General features: G+C 38.0%; 1 protein-coding gene across 1 annotated transcript in view; it reads right to left on the bottom strand.

The window, feature by feature from the left end:
* Positions 1–27,557, bottom strand: part of LOC144372805 (transport and Golgi organization protein 1 homolog) — a 173,988-nt gene that overhangs the window by 118,332 nt on the left and 28,099 nt on the right. Inside the window, exon 3 of the mRNA XM_078036047.1 lies at positions 25,488–25,715. The gene's annotated coding sequence lies outside the window, so the exon portion shown is untranslated. The remainder of the gene's footprint in view (positions 1–25,487; positions 25,716–27,557) is intronic.

Here is a 27,557-nt window from a genome sequence, read left to right as displayed (position 1 = left end):
TTGGATCTGAGATGCCGGTGGGCATGGTTGATGTTATACTGAAAGTTATAGTTATCCGGCTGCTTGGATCCCTGTTGACAGTAACCTAAACTAAATGTTGTATGAGATAAAATAAATGGGCTTAGTCCCAATTTGTCAGTCAAATTAATCAAAAGAGCTGACAGCATGACGTACTCAAGGGAAAATTCTGCAAAAATCAAGATAGTATAGAAATGAGGGATGGATAAAATTGAGAGAAAATTCTCCTTACTACACATCTTGAAAAGTAAGGCAATGGCTACTTATGTTTTGGACTCTATTCAAGGATGTTTATGGGGGGCTGGGATGTGGCTCAAGCGGTAGCGCGCTCGCCTAGCATGCGTGCGGCCCGGGTTCGATCCTCAGCAGCACCACATACCAACAAAGATGTTGTGTCCGCCGAGAATTAAGAAAAAATAAATAAATGTTAAAATTCTCTCTCTCTCTCTCTCTGTCCCCCTCTCTCACTCTCTCTTTAAAAAAAAAAAGGATGTTTATGTAATGAATAGCCTTAGGAGACAGAATATCTCCATCTGGAGCAAAGGGCAGACATGTATACTACCCATTATAAAAGATTTTGTTTCCTTAACTCTGAGATCCACTCCTGTGATGTAACCTACTGAGCATACAAGTATTTTCTGTCTCTCTTCATACTTCCTGTGGTTACTGGAGTTCAGGACACTAACATAAAATTGCTGACCATATGGTTACTAGAGGCTGCTAAGACAGCAACTTAATATTATTAAAGTTAAAATGAAGAAAATTAGTAATGAAAGCATTTTCCTACATTCCCTAAAAAACCTGCATTATATACGAACAAGTAATTGATGAAAAATAGTTCCTTTATAAAAGAATTCTGCCAGGTGCAGTGGCCCATTCCTATATTCCCAGCAACTGAGGCAGGATTTCAATTCCAAAGCCAGCCTGGACAACTTAGTGAGATTCTCAAAAGAAAAAATGAAAAAGGTCTACAGAAGTAGGTCAGTGGTAGAGCACCCAGTACTGGGAGGGTATGGGTAGAGGGGCATCCAGCTAATACATGTTGAAAGAAAATACAATTATACAATCATCATTTTACAACACCTGATAAAAGAAAAAAAACAAACTAATGAGTCTAGGCAGAGATTACTGATGGACGCTAAAACTATTAAGTGAAAGGAATTTTGTAAAAAGATCAAGATGACACAATCTGCAATAAATCCACTGATCAACCTCAGCATTACTAAAAATGACATATGCATCTAAAGGGTTCATGAATTAGGAAGCATACATACTATCTATAAAATATTTTGGGTACAGTGGTGCACATCTGTAATCTAGCTGCTCCTGAGGCTGAGAAAGAAAGATCTACACGTTCAAGGCCATCCTCAGCAATTTATTAAGACCCTGTCTCAAAATAAAAATTTTTAAAAGGCTGAGGACATAGTTTAGTGGTAGAATGCCTCTGGGTTGAAACCCCAGTACAGTGAAGAAAAGAAAAAAAAATTTTAAAGACTAAAAGCGATGTGTGGAAGTTGTTTCGGTTCCTCCTCAACCCAATAAATCAACTGTAAAAAGATATTTATAGAACAAAAGGGAAATTTTGAATATTAAGGAATTATTAACTTTGTTAGGCATGATCATAGGACGGTGGTATTTCTTCTTAAACTTCTTTATCACTCATTAATACATAATGAGTAAATTTACAGGAAAAAAAATGACATGGATCTGCAATCTCCTTTATGAGAAGGTAAAAAACGGGGGAAATAAGATTGGCAAAATGTTGCTAACTGCTGAAGCCAAGTGATGAGTATGTAAGGGTCAATTATACTACTCTCTTCATTTTTACATATGTTGAAAATTCTCATAATAAAACTGTTTTTAATTAAAAATAAAAGTCAGGTCACAATTAAGGAGATAATTTATAATAAATGTATCTAAGAGTTACATAATCAATACCCAAAATATATAAAGAACTTTAATGAATCAATAAGCAAAAGATGAACTCAATGTAAAGATGGACATACCTATCAAAATCACAACTCACAGAAGGATCTCTAAATGCACTTGCCCAATAGAAACTCTTCATATACAACTAAAAAGGTCAGTGGACATGTCCTCTTGAGGACTCAATTATTAATGTCTAAGGGAATAAGCCACTTCATAGTTGCCTGGTATCTCTTGATTGAGAGAGAGAAAAATAAGCAATTGTACATGTGCAGATCATATGATTCTCGCACTTTGATTAAGAAAGTGTCCTGATAGGTAACTAGCTCTGTTGACCACAATACTGCCATGAAAAAGGGCTGCAGAACTACTATTGAAGATTGAAGTCATTAAAAAAACTAAAACAACTAACTCAACTAAAACAGCTGAATTAAAGCTAACTGTCCCAAATAGTAAATTACTTCATTCAGATACCTTATCAAATATTTACCAACTAGTTTATCTTGGAAGATTATATATATATATAAAGAAGGTATATTACTCAAAGGTAAACATTTGGTGGATATTTTAATTATTTTAGAAGCTAAGTAGGATTTTGACAACATTTTTTCAAAAGTACACAGTTGTATCTCAGTATTCATGGTGGGTAGGTTTATTTCAGGACCCCCACAGGTCCCAAATGCATAGATGCCTTATATAAAATGGCATAGTATTTACATATAACCCATGTACATCTTTCTGTATTCTTTAATTCATTTTTAGATGATTAATAATACCTCATACAATATAAATGCTATGTAAATAGTTGTTACACTGTATTGTTTAGGGGCTAATAGGAAGAAAAACCTGAACATGTTCAGCACAGATGTATTTTTCCCCAAAATATTTTCATTTTATCCTTGGTTGAATACATGAATGCAGAACTTGTATATACAGAGAACCGACTATATACTGTTAAAATCATTGTCACCATGCTAGATGGCATAGGACTTTCAAGAATTAACTATGCACTTATCAGTGTTTAAGGAAAACCAAAATTATTTTCTAAAGTGAATTTTAACTTCATCTGAGCACTCTGAGAACATAGGAGGTGTTCTTCAAGACTACCATTCTTAGGTTCCTCCATCCTGTAAGAAAATGTTGACCCTATTTCTGATTCGGCTCACTTGAAAGACCAGGATTCCACTTTACTACAAACAAAAGAGCTGAGCTCTGTGTGCTTGCCAGGGAGCATCATCTCAACTCTGTATCTGCCAAAAGCTCCTAAAGACTTGGCTAAATATTTACATACTGTGCCTGAAAGATATGTAATATTAACAGTTATGTGTATTATAAAAAGCCCCAAGAGGTAGAGGACAGGGAGATATTGTTTTTTGTTTTTTTTTTTTGAATTTTTAATATTTATTTTTCAGTTCTCGGAGGACACAACATCTTTGTTGGTATGTGGTGCTGAGGATCGAACCCGGGTGGCACGCATACCAGGCGAGCGCGCTACCACTTGAGCCACATCCCCAGCCCTGAGATATTGTTATCTTAGGGACTTAATTCAAACTTCACTCATCTATAACTTTCAAATCCTAAAGTCTACAGCACCTTGAATACAGAGCTTAGAATGATAATCTGCTAATAACAGATTCCAAGTAACAATGGCTATATTTGTTTTTATGGCCACACTGAATGCAAGGTCACTACTTACAATAGTGCTTCTTTGTGGACGTAGTTCAAAGGTTTGGGGGTGTCTATGAGTCTGCCTTTTTTTTTGTACAAGGAATTAAAACCTGGGAAGATTACCGCCAAGGGACATTCTCATCCCCTTTTTATTTTTTATTTTGAGATAAGGTATCACTATGTTATTGAGGCTGTCTGCAAATTTGCAATCTTCCTGCCTTTTCCTCCCAGAGAAGCTGGAATTATAGGCAGTGTGACCATACCTGGATACAGGTCTGTAATACAGTCTTACTTTAAAAGGCTAAGATCACGGTACCATTTTAGGTCATATACGAATCTTTCTCCTCTGAATCCTGACTGTTGTTTTTCACTTGCTACTTAATTAAAATTATCATTAGATTGTAATTTTCTCACAAAGGTAGTAAATATTTTTTAAAAGTACCTACAAGCTTCCTATTGAGCACTGTACTAGATCCTGTGGGAGATAACTAACAATATAAGATACTTACTGCTCTTGGAGCTTAAAATCTGTTTAGAAAACAAGATATATGTGTCAGAGTCAAATGAATGATGTTTATAATAAGAGTTCAGAGTTGGAAAACATATCATTGGGGGTAAAAAGGTTAGGGAAAGTTTTGTGGGAAAGAGGGAAAACAAGATGAGCCTTGAAATACTAGTAACACTGAATTAAAAACAAGATAAAACAGAGTGGGTAGGCCCAGCTAGATGTAAGACAAAAGGACTTTGTGACAAGAGAAGGTAGAAAAGGTAGACTGGCAAAAGTTTCTTAAAAATGTGAATGCCAAGCTAAGCAGCTTCACTTATGTTTTACTGGCTTTGAAAGTTTCCCTTGTAAAAAAAATTCTAGTTGACACAAGAGTTATACAAATTTATGGGATACAATGCAATGATTCATTACATGTGTACACTATGTAATGATCGAATCAGGATGATTAGCATATCTACCCATCACTCCAAACAAGTTATTTCTTTATGATGAAACATTCAAATCCTCTCTTCTAGCTATTTTGAAATATGTATACATTATTTTAACTATAGTCATCTTACTGTGCGATCACATACCAGGACTTATTTCTCCTATCTAAATGTAAATCTGTGCCTGGCCTGAAAAGTTTATGAGCAGGACACAGAGAAACAAAGAAGATGGACAAGGCAGGGAGAGAGCGTAGAAAACTGCTGACCCAACAGTCACTCACTAAATGTTTACCTTGCTACCTCAACTATGGCTGAATTTCTGAAGACTGGAACTCACACTTCTTCACGTCCCTCCTGATACACAACACAATATTACATAAATGCCACTGGGCCAGAAAATATTTTGGCAATAAATGAATAAATAAACTTAGAGAAGAAAAATTTTCTAATATGGTTGATCTCAAACCTATCCTTCAATGCCCTTTTATTTCTCTCAGTGACTGTTACCCACCCAGTAGCCATCTGACTCCCCAAGTCAGAAACGAAACACCCCATGCACAATCAACCAGCAAATCTTGCTGCTTCTACCTCCAGAAGGTCTGTTGAGTCAACCTCTCTCCATCCTTACTGCTACTGCCCTAGATGCTATAATACCCTTTTTGCTTCCCACCACCGGCTTCAATCTAACTCTGTTGTGATAAGAGGTCTTTCTCTAAAACACCAGGAAGGAAGCCAGAGAGTGATTTGGGGGTCATATTCACTCTTACAACAACTCACTCTTTGGAGAATGACCTCAATCCTTTTTGAGGGCAGTACCCCCAAATGATTTCACTCTAAGCTCTACCTCTTAAAGGTCCTACCACCTGTAAACACTGCTGCAGTGAGGTCCAAGCTCCCCACACATGAACCCCTAGAGGACATGCTCAAACCACATCCAAACCACAGCATCTGGGTTAGGTACCTGTCCTTGGTTTTGCACTGCAACCTGTGCTCTCCCCATCACAGAACTTGCAGCAAGTCATACACTGAACTTCCTCTTTGTTTGTGTATTTATCCCACCAGATGATAAATTGGGCCCAGGCAGAGATTCTAACTAATGTTTTTTCCACAGTCTCTCTGATACTAAGTATGATGTCCAGTTCACAACTGTATCCAATGCAAACTTACTGCATGAACCAAACAAAAGGACAGAGTCCTTAAGACAGACAGAGAAAGAAATTAGGATGAAGATGGGAACAGAATAATTTCATGAAGCTCACAATTAGCCATATCTAATGGCATTCAGAATCATCATTCGGGTCAATAAACTGAGTATCCTGCCAGGGCTTGACATTTTCTTAAACACAAATAGACAAAGCTTGTCTCACAGGTTTATAAACAGTTCAATTTGATTTCATCCAAACAAGCAAACAGACTGATGTTACCACCACAAGATATAACAAGCCCTGGGGGTGAATACTCCAGTGACAGCCATTTCAAACCTGTTTATTTATATGGTCAAAACTAGTTCAGCAGCTTCATGAAATCAATAGAAGTGATAACCAAAAGGGAAAAGCTAAACCTCTGTAAGTTCAAGCTCCCAGGAAGAGAAAAGACAACCAAAAATTGTAAATGGGATAAACAGGCAGACATAGGTGAAAACACACAAGCCAGGACACAGGGTGAGAATAAGGCAGCTTTAAGTTGAGGATGCCAGACTGTGAAAGAGGTGCACAAACCCCTAGCCCCCCAGGGAGGATACACAGGCACAACGGGAGGGAGAACTGCTGGGCCCAGGGAATCCCACCCAAGAGTATGACTATACGTATGAGGACAGATCAGACACCCCACACCACATACGCTTCACTGCCATATTTTCATCTGGTTATTCAGAGAAACTACAGTCACAGGAATAACTTTAAAAAGCTTTCATAAAATAATTTCTGTCCATAAAGGAAATCTACGTTAGTGAAAGGATCTATTTCAGGAAGAGGGCTGCTCAGAGACAATTTTTATTACCTGAGACACTGCTGATCTGCACACAAGACAGTCTTTATTCACTATATAATTTCTCCTCTCACCTTGCTATATTTGTTCCCATCTCCCCAGAATCCCTGATCCCTGTTCCTCTCTGGAGCTTGGGAAACTTCATAAGTTTCGGTCATCTGGCCCAGTCTCATATTTTGTGGGACTCTCCTATGTATATGCACATAATTAAAATAGCATTTGTCCTGCTAATCTGTCTTATGTAAATTTAATTCATAACCCAGTCAAAGAACCTAGATTGGCCATAAACAGAAAAAGTTAAAATGCCAGAAGTATATGCTTCATAACAAAAGCATTATTATGATGAAAACAATTATGCAATGAAAAAAACAAAGAATTTGCAAAATGTGTTAAGGAAAAAGAAGGTATTTTCACCCCTAGTCCCTATATATATATATATACATCCCACATCATTCTCAATCATCCCAGGAACCAAGATCAATGGAGCAACTCACAAAGATATAAAAGGAAAAAACTAGAGAAGGCAAACAAAACCCCGCAGGCTCGAGGAACTGCTGGGCAACAGCAGCAAAGGCATAGGTGATGCCCAGCTTTGAAAAGGACAGGACTTATTCACAGGCCATGGAGCAAACACTATAAATCTAGTCATTAGATGGAAACAATGGCTAAAGGCAAAAACCTAGAGCTTTTCAGTTGGTGTTTCAAATAGAAACCAAATAAACTATTAAAACGGAGCAACTCCCTAGATTTGGGCTAATAAAACCAACTCAGAGGACAGAAATCAGCAAAAGGGCCTGTCTCCTTGCCACACTGATTGCTGATAAAATAGCAAGCTCATCTTAAGAAAAACAACATCCTCCAAGTGGAAACAAACCTACAAAGGAAGACAAAGCACACACAAGCATTTCAAAGGATATGATCAAATGCAAAATAAAAAAATAGAAACAACTCATAAAAGAGAAATCTGGCTTTGGAACCTCTCCAGGAGGAACATCTCTGACTCTGTTCTTGGAATCCTATCCCTACCTCTGACTAGGCAACACCATCACATATTCCCCAGAGCAGCAATGAGTAAAAGAAGGAGTGAATAACAATTACATAAGAATTTTCTTTTAAATGAAATGAAATGAAACTGAAAAGAATGATTAGAAAGAAATCAGGAGTCTCACAGTCAGAATCTCATACTCAACAAAACCCTTGGGCTAGAGACATAGCTCAGGAGTAAAGAGCATCGCACACAAGGTCCTAGGTTTCAACTCTAGCACCAAAAAAGCAAACGAAAAACCAAGCCCTTGTACCCAAGCAGTGGTTCTACCAGGAAGTCCCTTTATTCAGCTACAGGCAAACCATGTAGGAAGCCCAGGAAAGGATCTGCCCCAGGGTCTCTAAGTGCTGACGGATTAGCTGTCCTCCCAGTCTCTTCATTTCCCTTCTAATCCTCTGCAGACGACTGAGAAATTGCTGGACTTGGTGAATGCTTTTGTAACCCTTCCCTTTCAGAAGCTGCTCTCAAGATGGGGAATTTCCAAATGGCTAAACTGGCTATCACAATACCATATCCAGGGAGGGAGTGAAAGGTTTTAGTTCTGGAAGTGCTCCGCCATTTGCCAAGAAAGTCACTGGTCCAGAAGCAGTCCTAGAAACATATTTGCACTCACTTCACTGGTAGCTGTTAATTTTGATACAGGTTCTTGCTAAATTGCTGAGGCTAGCCTCAAACTTTGTAATCCTCCAGCCTCAGCCTCCAAGTCACAGGGATTACAGGTAAACACCACTGCACCCAGAGAAAACATGCATCTCTTAAACGCCTCATGTGTGCAGGTTTCTATTTAGGCAGTTTCTATGGATTTGTTTTCACACCAGAAATTATTTCTTAGAAAATGCTTCTTGCTGAAGGGGCTGGGGTTATGGCTCAGTGGTAGAGCACTTGTCTCACATGTGCAAGGCCCTGGGTATTCGATGCTCACCACCACATAGAAAGAAAGAAAGAAAGAAAGAGAGAGAGAGAAAAAGAGAGAAGGAGAGAAAGAGAGAGAAAGGAAGAAAGAAAGAGAGAAAGAAAGACAGAGAGAAAGAGAGAGAGAAAGAGAGAAAGAGAGAAAGAAAGAAAGAAAGAAAGAAAGGTATTGTGTTCAACTACCAAAAAATATTAAAAAAAAAAGAAAGAAAAAAAATGTTTCTTGCTGAAGTCCATTTTCTAAACAGTCTGTTGTATACTTTCTGGAGATGACTGGCAAATTCCTACCTTCCCTTGTGTAAACCTCCTTATTTATTTATTTATTATTTTTACTCGTGTTGGGGATTGAACCCAGGGCCTTGGGCATTTGAGTCAAGCACTCTGCGAACTGAGCTATATCCCCAGCCCCACAATCCTCCTTTCTGTATGTTTGTTTCATCCCTGTTCCTCAACTTGGGATGCCTTGTGATCTGCTCTAATCAACAGAAAGCAGCAGAAGTGACACTGTGTTAGTTCTGGCTTAGGACTTAATAAGCATGGCAACTTCCATGTTTATCCTCTTAAAGCCCGGTCAGTCCCCAGTCACTGATGCCCGCAATTCCAATTGCAGCCACATAAGTGTGAAGTCATCTTGGTCTTTCCAACCTTGGTTGAAGTCTCAAATGAATGCAGCTTCTGAGTGATTCCATAGGACATCACACAGTGAAGAAACCACCACCACCCCCAGCTGAATCTAGTCAGCCAAGAAAAATATAGAAATCATAAATTGTTGCTATTTTAAGCCATTAAACTCAGGGATGGTTTGTTATGCAGCAATATGTAAGTGAAATAGTCATAAAACTGAAAGCATTGTGTTAAACTTCAGGGAAAAGTAATAATAAATAAAAGAAAAGCTGATAATAAGGAACACAACTCCAGAGGCCAGCAGTCAATGGTATGAAAATCAAGGTGTCAGCATGACACCTCTGGAGGCTCTACTGGAGAATCTAATCTTTACCTCTTCCAGCTTCTAGTATCTGCCAGCACTTTTTGGCTTATAGCTATGTTAATCAGATTTCATTTCCTGAACAAAATACCTAACCAGAACAACTTACAGGAGAAAACATTTATTTTTGGCTTATGGTTTCAAAGTTTTAGTCCACAGTCAACTCAATTGTTCTGAGCCCAAGGTGAGGCAGAGTATTATGGCAGAGAGGTGTAGCAGAAGGACACTGCTCAGCTGATGGCAGCCAGAAAGCAGGGAGAGAGCAGGAGCCAGGGACAGAATACATAATCCCTATGGGCACACCTCTAGTGACCCACCCTCTCCAACCTTTACCTGCCTTTAGCTACCACCTAGTAACCCATTTAAATGATTAATCCATTGATTAGCTCACAACTCTCATAATCTGATCATTTTACCTCTGAACATTCCAGGATCACGAGCTTTTGGGGAACACCTCATATCCAAACCATAAGAAGTCGCATTGTTTCAATCTCTGCCTCTACAATCATGCCATTTTTTCCTCTTCTCTCTCTGAAGACTCCCTCTACCTCATGTCTATAAGTGATTACATTAGGGCCCATCCAAATTATTCAAAAGAGTCACCTGCTATGGCTTGGATATAGTTTTAAAATATTACCCTCCAAAGGTTCACGTGTTGGAGATTTGGTCCCAATGTGGCAAGGTGGGAGCTGAGACACTATTTAAGAGGTGGGGGCTCTAATGGAAGGTCCTAAGGATATTAATATTAAGTAGCTGCTCCCAGAATTCATAAAACCCTGAACTCTCCTGAGAGTTGTTAAGAGCAAGCCCAATCTCTAGACCCCTAATCACTCTCTGGCTTCCTGTTTGGTGATGTGATCTCTGGCTCCCACACATGTTCCCTACCATTTCATGCTGTCCACGATTAAGCCCTCATCAGAAGCGGAACCAACTGGGCCACCTGAACTTGGACTTTCAGCCTCCCAAATATTAGTCTGCCTTAGGTATTTCTTTGTAGTAACAAAAAAAAATAGACTAATACATCACCCTATCTCAAGGCCCTTAAGTTAGTTACATTAACAAACACCCCACTCCATCTATTCCATACAAGGTAACGTTTATAGGTTCCAGGAATTAAGACTTGGTCTCTTTAGGGGCCATTACTCTGCCTGTCACAACTGCTCAGACAAGAGTTAAGCACAAGAATGAACATACTAGTTTAGTCCAAGGCTGTTGTTTTCTAAAGCTTTAAAGCAATAGACTACTTTACTCAAATATAATCCCAATAGTTAAAAACAAAAATGAAATAATAAAAAAATAAAAATAAAAAATAAAACTCTTTAAAAAAATGAAGAGAGGATTCTGGGAAGATAGCTGAGTAAGAAACACCAGAAACTTGTTTCCTCAGACAACAAATGCACTGGCAGAATGTATCTAATGTAAGTATTTTGAAACTCTGGAGTCAACCTTAAGATTTGGAGAGTAGTAAATTTTGGCCAGTTTCAGTTCACAGCATTGTAGCACCTGCCTATGCACCAGTCTCATGACAGGTACCTACAGATCTTCTCTGTGAGAGCCTGCACAAATTTATAGGACAAGAAGAACTCTGTCCAAAAATTGAGGATCTACATACTGATTACTGACAGATACAACTCTGATTTTAGAGACACAAACTCATGGGCAGGCAGCCATTGTTGTAATCCTCCCCCAACTTAATCAAGTTCCTCCTCCTCTGATTGAAGAAAAATCTAGGAGATTTAATGAGCCAGAGACCTTTTTCTTTCTTTTATTAACCTACCCATTCATTTTTTCTACCCATTCATTTTTTACTTCTTACCCTATTGAAAGTCAGACATTTTTTAAAAAGCAACTACATATACAAGGAAATTTAGAAAGTCACCACACACATCCAATAAAAGGTGCAGGTTGAAAAAGAACTGAAAAGAACTTAAACTTATACTTCAGGCTAATCTCCAGCACAGCAACAATAAAAAAAAAATCAACACATTCTGGAGAAGAGATAGAATCTGATTTCTAGAGCTACAATATTAGATTTAAATGTCCAGATTTAAAAAAAAAAAAAGAAAAATCCCAAGAAACAGGAGAGTGTGGCCCATTCAAAGGAAAACAACATCATCACAACAGAAACTTTCCCTGAGAAAGACCATATAGATGGTGGGTTTGCTAGAAAAACCTTAAAACAACTGACTTAAAGATACTCAAAGAAGGGCTGGAACTGTAGCTCACAGGCAGACTACTTGCCTAGCATGTGTGAGGCACTGGCTTCGATCCTAAGCACCACATAAAAATAAATAAAGGCATTCTATCCATCTACAACTACAAAAAAAAAAAAATTTAAAAAGATGCTCAAAGAATCAGTTTAGCCTGCTAAGCGAATTAAGCCAATCCTCAAAAAATCAAAGGCTAAATCTACTCTCTGATAAGTGGATGCTGATCCATATGGGGGTATGTAAAAATGGAGAAACTCTGGGTAAAGAAAAGGGAAGGGAGGGTGAGAAGGAAATATGGGGGTGGGAAAGATGGTAGAATGGGATGGACTTTATTATCCTAGGTACATGTGACAATACATCATGTATATATATATGATGTGAATACATATATATATATATATATATATATATATGATATGACAATATATCATGTACAATCAAAAAACTGAGAGTTGTGCTGCAATTGTGTACAATGCATTCTATACAATCAAAATGCATTCTGCTGTCATATATACCTAAAGAAAATAAATAAATTTTAAAAAAATCTTAAAAGGACTGGGAATGTGGCTCAAAAAATAAGAAGATGCTCCAAGAATTAAAGGAAGACATGAGCAAAGACAAGAAAATGATACACTAACAAAATGGAAATATTAACTAAGTTATAGTAACCAAAATGAAAAATACATTACAGGGATTCAAAGACATATTTGAATAGGAGGAAGAAAGATCAATGAAACTGAAGTTATGACAATTGAAAGTATTAAGTCTGAGAAGCAAAAAGAAAAAAGATTCTCTATGTTGATCTTCAAAATTAAAAAAAAAATACTGATGCACAAAATTTCAAAATCTGGGTATCTTACTCAATACTGTTCTAACACACAAAACCATCCAAGTAAACAAATGGATGTCCCCAGTCTTCAACTTTTACTTCTCATCCAGCTACAGTGTATCATCCATGCAGCTGTCTAAATTATTATACTAAACAAAGCTAATCCTGTTATACCTGTGCTTTGAAATACTTTCTTTGCTCTCAGCTGGCTAACAAGGTCTTCTGTTCACCTTGGGCTGTCCCTCCTTGCATTGTGCACACCTCATCCCCAGGCTTTTACACAGAAGCGGTCACCCCCACCTTCACTCTCTCCCAGGCAAACATTTCCTGGCCTTCCTCTCTGCCATTATCTACTTCTTTCTCTGGGTGTTTTCCTTGATGCCCCAGACCATTCCCATGTGCTCTAACATACATTCCCACATGCTCTCATGGCAACACTTAAATCCTTCCTTGAAGACCTTCATTCATACATTTGACAAATACTGAGCTTCTGCTCTGTCAGACCCGGCCCTTGGTGCTTGAGATACAACAGGGAATAAGACAAAGAACTCCTCCCCATGGAGCTGATGACATTCTAGTAAGAGGAAGCAGACTAGAAATTAACGTCAAAATAATAGCAAAGAAGTAGAATATTTGGTGATTGCTCATCATTATATCCCAGGAACCTAGGACAATGCCTCGCTCCTAGCCAGTGCTCAAAAAATACTTACTGAATGAATAAATACAGCAGTGTGAAAAGATGCTATGTGAATGTGAAGTATTGTCTACTGTATGGCCTATGAAAACCTCTTCTCAGAGTCTGGTCTAAGCTTTCAGAGGCCTAAAGCATGTTGTGTTAGTCATACCAGGCCATTCACTACTTAGAGTTGGTTTTACAGTTGGCAAAAGTCATAATTTTACCAGTAATTTTCAGATCAAATGAGTTAAGCACTGAAGTCTCGAAAGTCCCAACTTGGCATACTGTGCATCTTCCTCAAACTCAAAACACAAAATTAAAAGAAAGCCAGTTCCTTATATGGTTTGGACACCAGAATGCTGGCTTCGTGCTATATATAAAAGGTTAATACTGGAAAAGTCAATAACTACCATGAACAAGGACCCTGTCATATCACTGTCAAGGCCTAATCCTACCTAAGTTATCACCTGCTGAAGTAAATTAAAGTCAAGAAAGTAAACATTTAATGAATATTCACTTGCCTTTGGTCCAAGAAAGTCTTAGAAATAAGCTTTCCTTTAATTAAAAATAAAAATAACCCAGAAAGCTGAAATAAGATCTGAGGAACACTCAACACAGGTCAGCCAGTCAGCATAAGTAAGAGTTGGCAGTGCCCAGGTGAAACTGCTCCAGGATGTGACTGTAACACCATTCTGTTCATGCAAAAATTTGGAAAACAGATTTTCTGGGCAGAACTGGGGCCTAACATCTCCACTACCAAGTTCAAAGCCAAAAAATAAACCTGGTACAAAGGTACCCGTGGTTCTGAAAATAGCTCACTATCTTTACAGACAGCAAATACATCAAGCCTTGGGACTGAGACACGCACCAATCCATCAACCAACTGACAAGCCAGTATTATGTACTATGCTAAGTGCTCTGAAGCATAGTCACACATATAAGAAAGACATAATTCTAGGCCTTAAGGAACTTTAAATCAAGTTTAAAAAATAAGACAGAAATGAATGGAAAAACAAAAAAAATGCAAACCAGATTGAAAGGCTGGCATTCTAAGAGCCAGAGAAGTGGTAGATTGTTGCTCTGGAGGCCAAATCAATTGGGGAGAGCCCAAAGAGGGACGCTCAGCAAGGCTGGTTTCACAAGGAGTGGGACTCACCAGGATGTGTGCAGACTGAGAAAAGCAGAGAAGAGCCCTACACTGTTCTAGGTGCCCTTCAGTCTTGAAGGACAGATGGGAATCACCTCTCCCTGGGCCATGCGAGGCTGAAGGAGGAAGAAGAGAATGTGTGGAGAAGGAAGAGATTGACACACTGCTAAGGCAGAGATGTGTAAGGCAGCCATGGTGGGGAAGGCTACAGCAAAAGGCTCTGGTGTAGAGCAGGCCAGACTGTGGAGACCTCAAACTCCAAACTAATGAATTATTTCCAATTACTGGTAAGACACTTGATGATGTGGCCCAGAAGTATCACAATGAACTGTGTTTGGGTCTTCCCTAAACAGTTTCATGTAAGTCTACACTGTCCACACAAAAGAAGTAGAGCAAATTTTTTTTAATGTGTTAAAAGTTGAAAAACCAACATATTTTCATAGATATTTAAATAAAGTCACATCACTGTGACTAAGTTTTAGATCATGCAGTAAATCATACATATCTGAATAAGAGCTATAACTACTGAAAGATCCATTTTAAACAGCACTAAAAAATGACTTCTGAAAGGCAAATCTAATCCTCCTACACCTACTCCATCACTTCACCCTCCCCCACAAACCTGACTAGGGTCTTTATTTTCCTTTAAGCATTACAGGTTTCTTTATGTACCTGGAAGGAAGAGCTGTTAGTCATCAGTCTGGATGGTGTGGGTTAATAGGGTCTTTGTTCAGAAAATTTAATTATAGGTTTGAACCTTGGATGAATGCAAAAGAAAAACACTGGAGGGGACTCTCAGCTAATCTGCCAACTAAGTGGACCCATGCGACTTCAGGAGTGTCCCTGGGTGCATTGTAGAGGCAGTTTCTTCCCTGTTGTCTGTAGCATGTCCCGCCCTAGTTTACTCCTAATTTGCTTCTCTGGCCTGATCTCTGACTGTCCTACAATAACCATTTCTGACAAAGGGCTCTGCAACCAAAGGCCCAAAGATGCTAAACCATAATTTTGGCAGTTTTATACCCTTTAGAGTTTTATATACCCTTCTGCCTCAATGCAGGCAGCACAACTAAGACTGCGCTCCTGTGCACTGGCTCCAGGCAACCTCAGAGCTTTCCCACCTTTGACCCCAAAGGCTTTTCAGAGGAAACAAGAGTTTAAAACCTGGCTTTAACATACCTCTACATTCACCAAATACTTTGACTCTGGCAAGTGATTATCTGAGGAAAGCTGCTGAACCAAGGGTATTTGGGGCTGCATTTTATACTTTGTTATCCTAGAGATACCAGTATTTAAAAAATATGAACTAGAAATAAAATAAAATGCAATAACTGTTAAAAGACTAGAGTTTGAAAGTTTTCTGAGCAAGAAGGGAGAAAACTGATTAATAAAAAACCTGCTTTTTACTTCCACAGGAAATCTAAAATTGATGCCAGTATTACAAAAGGATAAAAGTGCTGACCAAAAAATGTCAGTGAAATCAACACAAAATGCATAAAGAGAACCTCCCAAAGTAGTGGAGCTCTGAATGCCTGGAAATCTCGTTTCCTCCTAAAGCTCAGTTAAGTGATGATAAAATTCCTAGTTTAAAAAAAAAGTAAGGGAAACTGTTTTAATCAAACTAAAATAATCAAATTAACATGTCCAAACATTCAGATTCCTAAAGAAAAGTAATATGTGAATATAATGCATAGGAATTGTTAGGGCTACAATTAATTGAAAGGTGAATATGTTATTCTGGAACCAAGAACTCTGGTTTCTCTTTATTTCCATCATTCTTTCATTCACTGACTAATATGTATGGCATTCTGAAGGATTAAAAAAAAAATTGAATCAAGCATTCAATACCCTCAAGTGCTGGGGAAGTCAAAAATCAAAATCTTAAAACAACTAATCCAAAGCTCTCCTGTTTTGAAACCTCCCTTAAACATTAAAAGGCATTTCCAGTTCAAAATTCAAAGGTAATGATTCCCACTGAGCAATGATTATTTGGATAGAGACATGTGGTAAACATTTCCTAGGGAAATGAAAAAAGGTCAAAGGTAAAAGACAACTGAGAAGAGCTGCAACATCTCGGCAAGTTACAAATTTAAGGGGTAAGGGACACACACACAACCTCCATCCATTAGAAGCTGAGATTTAAAAGAAAAGCTGAGGCTTCTCTGGGGTGAATATCATGACATCTGTTCTCTTCTCATAATAGCAACTAAGTTGATTTAAGAAAATATTCTCTCTCTCTTTTCTAGAGCTGTTGGTTCATAATTACATGATTTTTCTTGAGCTTTGGTTTCCTTAAGATGTGTTTATTCTGCACATCTGCTCTCCCCATACCTGATTACACAAAGGTATCATAAAGAGCAAACCAACAGGTATAAAGAGACCAGCCCTCAAAACAGATCAAAGCAAAAAGCCCATGGAGTCCTTTGGAAATCTTGGCTGGCAGCTCTTGTAAATAAAAGTGCTTCTAAAACAGAAAGCATTAAACTACCATATTTATATAGGGCGTGATTGACAGGTCAGTTATTAACTTCATAAAAACACAGGCAATGTTAACTAGCAAGAATGTTTGTTCTAGCTGTTCTATCTGAAGGAAAATGAAATCCAAGATAGAATGGCTTGTTCTCTGTTTCTTTTAAGTATTTATTTTAGAACCGTGCAGTATAAAAGAATGTTTTTTCAAGTCAGTGAACTTAAGCTATTTTGCTTACTGTTCTGGAATTTAAGTATGTTGTTATAATTCTTTAGAAAACAAATGTTACATTTACTAAAGTCAAATTCCAATGGTGCACCATGATCTTTTCAAGCCCTCAACAATTTTTTACTCTTCTGAGTTACTAAAACTAAAGAAATTTACATTAATTCATCTTTCTTCCAGTAACTAACATGTATCAAATCAGGGAATCAAAGTGCAGGCAGACTTCCTCCCAGTGCTCTGGATGCAAGCATGTGTTCCTTGAACTGCTTATGGCAACAGACCTAAAATCTGCCAAAAGGAGAAAAGAATGAAGGGTCTGTATTTTATTAATATTATTTTGAGGGCTTATTTTTATCTATACATTCTATCATGTGTGATCACTTATTGCAATATTACAAGGCAGTATATTTTATTTTAAAAATTCTCTCAGAAAATAATGTCAGCTGCAGGTAAATATACAGTCAGGAAATCCTGTAGAAGAACTCAAGTCCATTTCTGCAAGCAATAACTTTTATCTTGAACTTACTTAACATGGTTAGCGCCCACACCCATCCCAGTGGGTACTGACAAAAAAAAAAAAAAAAGAAAATGTCAGCTAACTTAAAAAAATGTTTCTCCAATTTGAAAAGTGACTTCTCTAGTAGTTGTTTTGAGCAACTATATAGCAAGGAAGTATACAAAATTTCTATTTACCCAGTCTATGCTCTTATTCATTTATATGATGATTTTTTTAAAGTAACAAGGAAAAGGTAGAAGGAAAAGTTAGAAGGAAAAACAAGGTTTTGCTTTTTAGAATCAATCAACAAATACTTTTAAGATTGGAGTTACATAAATTTGGCATTTCCTAGCCAAATAAATGCTTATGAAGTGGACTGGTGTTTATGTGCATGTTTGTTTATGTGTGTTTAATATTCTCAAGCCTCAGAGTTTTTCCATGTAAACAAAAGTTTTGTTAAATGCCTCTTGAATTAAATTTAAAAGGCTATTTGTTATCAAAATGTTTCGCTCATAGTAAAGGCTGTCATCATATGAGCTGCACACTAAACACAAGAGCAAACCCCAAATCCCAGAAAAACTATCCGTGCTCATCAGTACATTTAATGCAGCACAATCCTGATTCCTCCAGAGTTCCTACAAACAACAGTCCTTCAGAACACAGAATTCTTATGAAATAAATACTCAATCTTAGAACATGCCCTGGCCTCCTCCACTACCCACACATCCCCGCCCCTCCTGCAGGACTATATTTTCAAACTAGAATATTTGTTTTGACACACTTCTGCTTACTTAATTCTCTGGTAAAGGATTTCTTGTGCACTCCTAGCCAGTAATGAACTTTTTGCCAGAAAATATGCAACTCTTAGCATGACAAGAATAAGGGGGTAAAAAACCCTTCCATCGAGACTTCCAGAATTGAAGATAAAAGCAGGTACACTGGAGGGTTCCAACATGGCGGCCGGCGAGCAGGCAGCATTTTCTGTACCTCCGCAGTAACGGGATCAGAGAGACACATAAATACAGTTGCATGGGACCTGCTGAGGAACTTCTAACAATATTCCATTGAAAGGAGACCTGCTGATAACTAGTAAGTCTGTGGGAGGAGTCAGTTTGTCTCAGGCGAGTGAATCTATGCAACGCGGATCAGGGACACAATCCCGCCGGCCGCGGCCGAACTGCAGTGAACTGCAGCAAACGTACGAACGGCCGTGGCGGACTGGGCCCCCGCAGGCCTGAGTCTGTGAACTGCCTCTGGCGGTTTGACGCTACAAACAACACCCCCACCCCCCCATCCCACCCCCAGCCGGTTCAGAGCTGCAAACCACACGACCCCCAACCCCCACCCCCACCCCGCTCCTGTGAACAACTCCTGCCCACTGGGCTCTGCAAAGGGCCCCGACCACACGGCAAACGGACAAATAGTCCCGACCACTGGGCACTTCGAACAGCCCTGCCCGCACGGGGGAATCAGGAGTGGCGCGGGACCCACCGCATGGAACTCCCAGCTACGGCTCCCACCAGAGGTAACATCTGAGGTCTCTTGCACCAGTTTCTGGGGGCGTGACTACCAGAGGGCAAGCAAATTCACCGCGGGTCCTCAACCCCAAGCCCTACAAACTTAGGATTCCAGGGAATGGCAAACAGGGAGAGCGTGCCCAGGTGGCCATGAAAACAGGGCACACAGGAGCAGCAGACCTGGCGTGTAGCCAGTATTGTGGTGAGCATTACCGGTGAGCAGACCCGCCCAGTCCGGGAGGAAAAGCTGCTGCACAGTGACAGGCTCCCGCCTACTAAGAAGAGAAGCTTAGCCTGGTGGGCACAGCTTCACCTAATGGAAGAATAGTGAATCGGACTCTAAGACTGCATTTATTAATTTTTTTTTTTCTTTTTTTTTGTGGATGTTGTGGTTGGGTTTTTGTTGTTGTTGTTGTTGTTGTTGCTGTTTTTTTAAAAAAAAGTGTTTTTAAAATTCATTTTATTTTATTTTATATTATTTTTTAATTTTAATCCTCATCTCTATTATTACTATGTTATTTTTTTTAATTCTTTTAAATCTTCAATTTTTTCTTTCTCTTTCTTCTCTTCCTCTGTCTTTCCATTTCTTTTCAATTCTCTTATTCCCCCTTCCTTGAATTCTACCTGGTTACTCTCATTCTCTTTGGTGATTTTTTCCCTTCCCTGCTAATACCTTTCCTCCCAAGCATCAAATAAATTTATAGGAGTAGACAGTAACTCAACAGTCAAACAGAACAAAAAGCAAAATGAGCAGTATGAAAAAGCAAGGAAGAAAAGGAGTACAAACAACACAGGACAGCCCAAATATTCAGAACGACATAGAGTCATCAGAAAAGTGGTCATATAAAGAACTCAGGGAACACCTTAGACAGATGGAATGGAACCTTAAAGAGGACACAAGACAGCAAATTCAAGCAGCGAAAGAACACATTGAGAAGGAATTACATAAAATGATAAAAGAAGAAGTTAAGCATCTATATCAGGAGATAGAGACTATAAAAAAGAATCAAACAGTAATCTTAGAAATGAAGGAAATTATAAACCAAATTAAAATCTCATATGAGAGTATCACTAATAGAGTGGAGCAACTAGAAGCCAGAACATCTGATAATGAAGACAAAATATACCAACTTGAAAAGAGTCTAGCCAACTCAGATAGGATGGTTAAAAATCATGAGAGAAACATACAAGAGATATGCGATAATATAAAAAAACCAAATTTAAGAGTCATTGGGATAGAGTAAGGGATAGAAATTGAAACCAGGGGAATGAGTAATTTACTAAATGAAATAATTACAGAAAACTTTCCAGAAATAAAAAAGGAAACAGATATACAAATTGTAGATGCATACAGGACACCGAGCATACAAAATCACAGTAGACCAACGCCAAGACACATTGTTATGAAGATATCCAATATACAGAACAAAGAGAGAATATTAAAAGCTACAAGAGAAAGGAGACAGATTACATTCAGGGGTAAACCAATAAGGTTAACAACGGATTTTTCAACACAGACGCTGAAAGCAAGAAGATCCTGGAACAACGTATTCCAAACACTGAAAGACAATGGATGCCAACCAAGAATCCTGTATCCAGCAAAATTAAGCTTCAGGTACGACAACGAAATAAAAATCTTTCACGATAAACAAAAACTAAAAGAATTTGCAGCCAGAAAACCAGCATTGCAAAGCATCTTGAGCAAAACACTCCACGAGGAAGAAATGAAAAACAATAACCAAAGCCAACAGTGGGAAGTACCTCAGTAAAGACAGACAGAGGGGGGAAAGCAAATCATGGAGAAACAAACTAAATTGAAAAAAAAAAAGAGATAAATAATCAAACATGGCTGGAAGAACAAACCATATATCAATAGTAACTCTAAACATTAATGGTTTAAACACTCCAATAAAGCGACATAGGCTGGTAACATGGATTAAAAAAACAAATCCAACAATATGCTGCCTCCAGGAGACTCACCTGACTGGAAAAGACATACACAGGCTGAAGGTGAAAGGTTGGGAAAAAATATATCACGCACACGGTCCTCGCAAGCAAGCAGGTGTGGCCATCCTCATATCGAATAAAATCGACTTCAAGACTAAATTAATCCAAAGTGATAAGGAAGGACATTATATTCTGTTAAAAGGAACCATTAAACAACAAGATATAACAATTATCAATATTTATGCACCTAATAATGGTGCTGTGAAGTTCATAAAACAAATTCTCCTCAAGTTCAAGAATCAAATAGACCACAACACAATAATTATGGGCGACTTCAACACACCTCTCTGACCATTGGACAGATCCTCCAAACAAAAGTTGAATAAAGAAACTATAGAACTCAATACCACAATCAATAACCTAGACTTAACTGACATATATAGAATATATCAACCATCATCAAGAGGATATACTTTTTTCTCAGCAGCACATGGATCCTTCTCAAAAATAGACCATATATTATGCCATAGGGCAACCCTCAGTAAATATAAAGGGGTGGAGATAATACCATGCATTTTATCTGATCATAATGGAATAAAACTGGAAATCAATGATAAAAGAAGGAAGGGAAAATTCAGTATCACATGGAAAATGAACAATATGTTACTGAACGATCAAAGGGTTACAGAAGACATAAAGGAGGAAATCAAAAAATTCTTAGAGATAAATGAAAATACAGACACAACCTATCGGAATCTATGGGACACAATGAAAGCAGTTTTAAGAGGGAAATTCATCGCCTGGAGGTCATTCCTCAAAAAAAGGAAAAACCAACAAATAAATGAGCTCACACTTCATCTCAAAGCCCTAGAAAAGGAAGAGCAAAACAATAGCAAATGTAGCAGAAAGCAAGAAATAATTAAAATCAGAGCGGAAATCAACGAAATTGAAACAAAAGAAACTATTGAAAAAATTAACAAAACTAAAAGTTGGTTCTTTGAAAAAATAAACAAGATTGACAGACCCTTAGCCATGCTAACAAAGAGAAGAAGAGAGAGAAATCAAATTACTAACATAAGGGATGAAAAAGGCAATATCACAACAGATGCTACAGAAATACAGAAGACAATTAGAAATTATTTTGAAAACCTATACTCCAATAAAATAGAGGATACTGAAGACATCGATAAATTCCTTAAGACATACGATTTGCCCAGACTGAGTCAGGAGGACACACACAATTTGAACAGACCAATATCAATGGATGAAATTGAAGAAGCAATCAAAAGATTACCAACCAAGAAAAGCCCAGGACCGGATGGGTATACAGCGGAGTTTTACAAAACCTTTAAAGAAGAATTAATACCAATACTTTTCAAGTTATTCCAGGAAATAGAAAAAGAGGGAGCTCTTCCAAATTCATTCTATGAGGCCAACATCACATTGATTCCGAAGCCAGACAAAGACACATCAAAGAAAGAAAACTACAGACCAATATCTCTGATGAACCTAGATGCAAAAATCCTCAATAAAATTCTGGCGAATCGGATACAAAGGCACATCAAAAAAATTGTGCACCATGATCAAGTAGGATTCATCCCTGGGATGCAAGGATGGTTCAATATACGGAAATCAATAAATATTATTCACCATATCAATAGACTTAAAAATAAGAACCATATGATCATCTCGATAGACGCAGAAAAAGCATTCGACAAAATACAGCATCCCTTTATGTTCAAAACATTAGAAAAACTAGGGATAACAGGAACTTACCTTGACATTGTAAAAGCTATCTATGCTAAGCCCCAGGCTAGCATCATTCTGAATGGAGAAAAATTGAAGGCATTCCCTCTAAAATCTGGAACAAGGCAGGGATGTCCTCTATCACCACTTCTATTCAATATAGTTCTCGAAACACTGGCCAGAGCAATTAGACAAACGAAAGAAATTAAAGGCATAAAAATTGGAAAAGAAGAGCTTAAATTATCACTATTTGCGGATGACATGATTATATATCTAGAAGACCCAAAAGGGTCTACAAAAAAACTACTAGAACTAATAAATGAATTCAGCAAAGTGGCAGGATATAAAATCAACACACACAAATCAAAGGCATTTCTGTATATCAGCGACAAAACTTCTGAAATGGAAATAAGGGAAAACACTCCATTCACGATATCCTCAAAAAAAATAAAATACTTGGGAATCAACCTAACAAAAGAGGTAAAAGATTTATACAATGAAAACTACAGAACTCTAAAAAGAGAAGTAGAAGAAGATCTTAGGAGATGGAAAAATATACCCTGTTCATGGATAGGCAGAACTAACATCATCAAAATGGCGATATTACCAAAAGTTCTCTATAGGTTTAATGCAATGCCAATCAAAATCCCAATGGTATTGCTTGTAGAAATAGACAAAGCAATCATGAAATTCATATGGAAAAATAAAAGACCCAGAATAGCAAAAGCAATTCTAAGCAGGAAGTGTGAATCAGGTGGTATAGCAATACCAGACTTCAAACTATATTACAGAGCAATAGTAACAAAAACAGCATGGTACTGGTACCAGAACAGGTGGGTGGACCAATGGTATAGAATAGAGGACACAGAGACTAATCCACAAAGTTACAACTATCTTATATTTGATAAAGGGGCTAAAAGCATGCAATGGAGGAAGGATAGCATCTTCAACAAATGGTGTTGGGAAAACTGGAAATCCATATGCAACAAAATGAAACTGAATCCCCTCCTCTCACCATGCACAAAAGTTAACTCAAAATGGATCAAGGACCTGGATATCAAATCAGAGACTCTGCATATGATAGAAGAAAAAGTTGGTTCTGATCTACATATTGTGGGGTCGGGCTCCAAATTCCTTAACAGGACACCCATAGCACAAAAGTTAATGGCAAGAATCAACAAATGGGACTTACTTAAACTAAAAAGTTTTTTCACAGCAAGAGAAACAATAAGAGAAGTAAATAGGGAGCCTACATCATGGGAACAAATATTTACCCCTCACACTTCAGATAGAGCTCTAATATCCAGAGTATACAAAGAACTCAAAAAATTAGACAATAAGACAACAAATAACCCAATCAACAAATGGGCCAATGACCTGAACAGACACTTCTCAGAGGAGGACATACAATCAATCAACAAGTACATGAAAAAATGCTCACCTTCTCTAGCAGTCAGAGAAATGCAAATCAAAACCACCCTAAGATACCATCTCACTCCAGTAAGATTGGCAGCCATTAGAAGTCAAACAACAAGTGCTGGCGAGGATGTGGGGAAAAGGGTACTCTTGTACATTGCTGGTGGGACTGCAAATTGGTTCGACCAATTTGGAAAGCAGTATGGAGATTCCTGGGAAAGCTGGGAATGGAACCAACATTTGATCCAGCTATTGCCCTTCTCGGACTATTCCCTGAAGACCTTAAAAGACCGTACTACAGGGATACTGCCACATCGATGTTCACAGCAGCACAATTCACAATAGCTAGACTGTGGAACCAACCCAGATGCCCTTCAATGGATGAATGGATTAAAAAAATGTGGCATTTATACACCATGGAGTATTATTCTGCATTAAAAAATGACAAAATCATGGAATTCGCAGGGAAATGGATGGCACTAGAACAGATTATGCTTAGTGAAGCTAGCCAATCCCTAAAAAACAAATACCAGATGTCTTCTTTGATATAATGAGAGCAACTAAGAATAGAGTAGGGAGGAAGAGCAGGAAGAAAATATTAACATTAAACAGAGACACGAGGTGGGAGGGAAAGGGAGAGAAAAGGGGAATTGCATGGAAATGGAAAGAGACTCTCATTGTTATAAAAAACTACATATAAGAGGTTGTGAGGGGAAAGGGGGAAAAAAAACAAGGAGAGAAACGAATTACAGTAGACGGGATAAAAAGAGAAATGGGGGGGAGGGGGGATAGTAGAGGATAGGAAAGATAGCAGAATACAACAGTTACTAGTATGGCATTATGTAAAAATGTGTATGTGTAACCGATGTGATTCTGCAATCTGTAGTTGGGGTAAAAATGGGAGTTCATAACTCACTTGAAACTAATGTTTGAAATATGATATGTCAAGAGCCTTGTAATGATTTGAACAACCAATAAAAAAATAAATAAATAAATAAATAAATAATAATTTAAAAAAAAAAAAAAAGGCAGGTACACTGGATGAAGAGAACCCTTTCCCCTAACATTATAACTTCCTCTTGTTTTCCCTGCTTCACACCACTGTGAGGAGGAAAACCTTCATTTGGCAGTTTCACATATCTTCTCTACACTATTTAAAGCAAGGAGAAACTATTACTCCAATCTTGCTTTCTAATTAAAGAACTACTTATCCAAATGAAAAATGTAGGTTAGCTAATCCTACTCAGGGAGTAAATCTCCAAAACAATTTCTTAATAACAGTTTATCGAGAAAATTAAAATCCATTGAATTCATTTAATCCAGTGGAATACTTACTTCTCTTTCATTATTTCTCCAGTTACATTTAAGGAACCCAACACTCAAAAACTTAACAATGCAAGATGGCTCCACCTTTCCCACTGAATTCAGAAGGGCTGGGTGGGAATCACACTGTGCTCCTTGGCGAGCTTAGGGTGTGGGTGAAGCACCTCCTCCACGACTACCCTGAATCTTGAGAGGGCAAATCCACAGAATAGACTTCCTTCATGGGTGGATTCAGGCACTCTGTAACAAAATAAAACACAACTGATGGATCTTGAAACAGAAAAGCATATCCCAAACAATTTTAGATTATTGAAATGCTTGTGAGCTGACAGATCCTCTTCCTGCACACATCACTTACTTACTGATGTCTCCTGGCATCTATCCTCACCCCACTGGTGATCTCATTCACTCTTGGTACGGTATATCATCTCCACACAGATGACTCCTTCATCTAGCCCAGACTCCACTCACATATCTAACTGCCAAATGGATATGACCCACTCCACATGCCTCAGTATCTCAAAACATAGTTGCAAAACTGAACTTGAAATCTTCCCTCAACAATCTGTTCTTTCTAAATCTTCACCTTTACAAATGGTCCCAGAAACTATCCAAGCCAAAACTCCACTATCTTTCCTCTTCCCTGGTCCCCTCATTTTCCATCAAGTCCTATCAAATCTACTATTATACTCTCTCTTGTAATCAATATCCCTCTCAATCCTCCTTGCCTGCCTCAATTTTCCCCAAAGCACAACTTTCTTTTCTCACCACTTGGTCCATCCAGTTTTCCAAAATGGGTTCTTTAAAACACAGTTCTTTGCAAAATATCCCACAAGAATAATTCCATGACTCAATATTTTAAATGAGTACTCACATTAAAGTGCTCAAGAAAGCCTGGGTTGAAGATACACATTCACACCAACCCATCTATGCCACACCTGTTCTCCTGGCTCCCTTTCTCCACACAGTTTTTCTTCATCTAGCTAATCTCTACTCATCTTTCAAGCTCAGACCCTGACTCTTATAGGAAGCCTGTCTGAGAGATACCATTTATCTCCATTTCAAGCTTTTAAATTTCTTCTTGCCATCTCCATACCGTACTATGGTCATGTACTTTGGAACATATCTGCTCTGCTGGATTCTGAGATGCTTAAGAGCAAAGATTTTCCACTTATGTGCCTTTTAATGCTTAGCACATTGTTGGTACACAGGAGTACGTCAATAAACCTACATGAGCAAATGAATGCTAACATGCATTTGCTCATGCCAACTCCTAACTTACTCAATCAAACAAAAGCCCTACAGGTAGTTTCCCAATTCTGTACATGAAGCAACTAAAGGAGAAAAAAATGGATACGTTTCATTATTCCTCTAATATGACACTTTTTTTTTTATCTCCTGCAGGGTATACATGAGTAATTCTACTCAACTTCTCAGGAAAGAGGACATGATTAAACCACTGGAAAACTGCTTGGCAAAACTCTTGTTACTTTTAGAAATACTGTATATTATTGAACAAAAAAAACTTTGATGTAATGGAAAAATAACTGGGTTAGGAGTCACATTTGAATTCAAACACCAGCTCTGCTTCACACTAGGTATGAGGCATGTAGCAAATTAATCATCTAAACTCCAAGTGTGTCATCTAGAATGAGGACAATAATACTTTCCATATTGAACATTCCTATTAGGAATACATAAGATAAGTATAAGAAAGCCCTCTGCAGGCTTTGTTATAAAGTTGGATATGCCAATGCTGTTTCCACCTTGAACAATATAATGGAATGATGTTTACCTCCCCATCTAGCAATATTTATGATTGATTACTATATATTTCTATTTTTACTTCCCTTGATGATAACTAGTCCAAATAACTGGAAAAGTTTTTAAATCTGCATACTGAAAGTTAAGAAACTTTCTACTAAATTGAACCAATCAAAGCACATCTGCTTTGAGGCTTGGAGTATAAACTGGGAAATAAGAAAAACCATTGAGTATTTAATAAAAAGCTCGACAACAGTCTTAAAAATTTCAACAAAATCATGACCAGTACAACTGGCTAGACTATCTACACTGCAGAGA

Source organism: Ictidomys tridecemlineatus, unplaced genomic scaffold (genome assembly GCF_052094955.1).
Source record: "Ictidomys tridecemlineatus isolate mIctTri1 unplaced genomic scaffold, mIctTri1.hap1 Scaffold_164, whole genome shotgun sequence".
NCBI classification, from domain to species: Eukaryota; Metazoa; Chordata; class Mammalia; order Rodentia; family Sciuridae; genus Ictidomys; species Ictidomys tridecemlineatus.
Note: the sequence above shows the minus strand (reverse complement) of the source record. Positions and strands in the feature narration are given on the sequence as shown.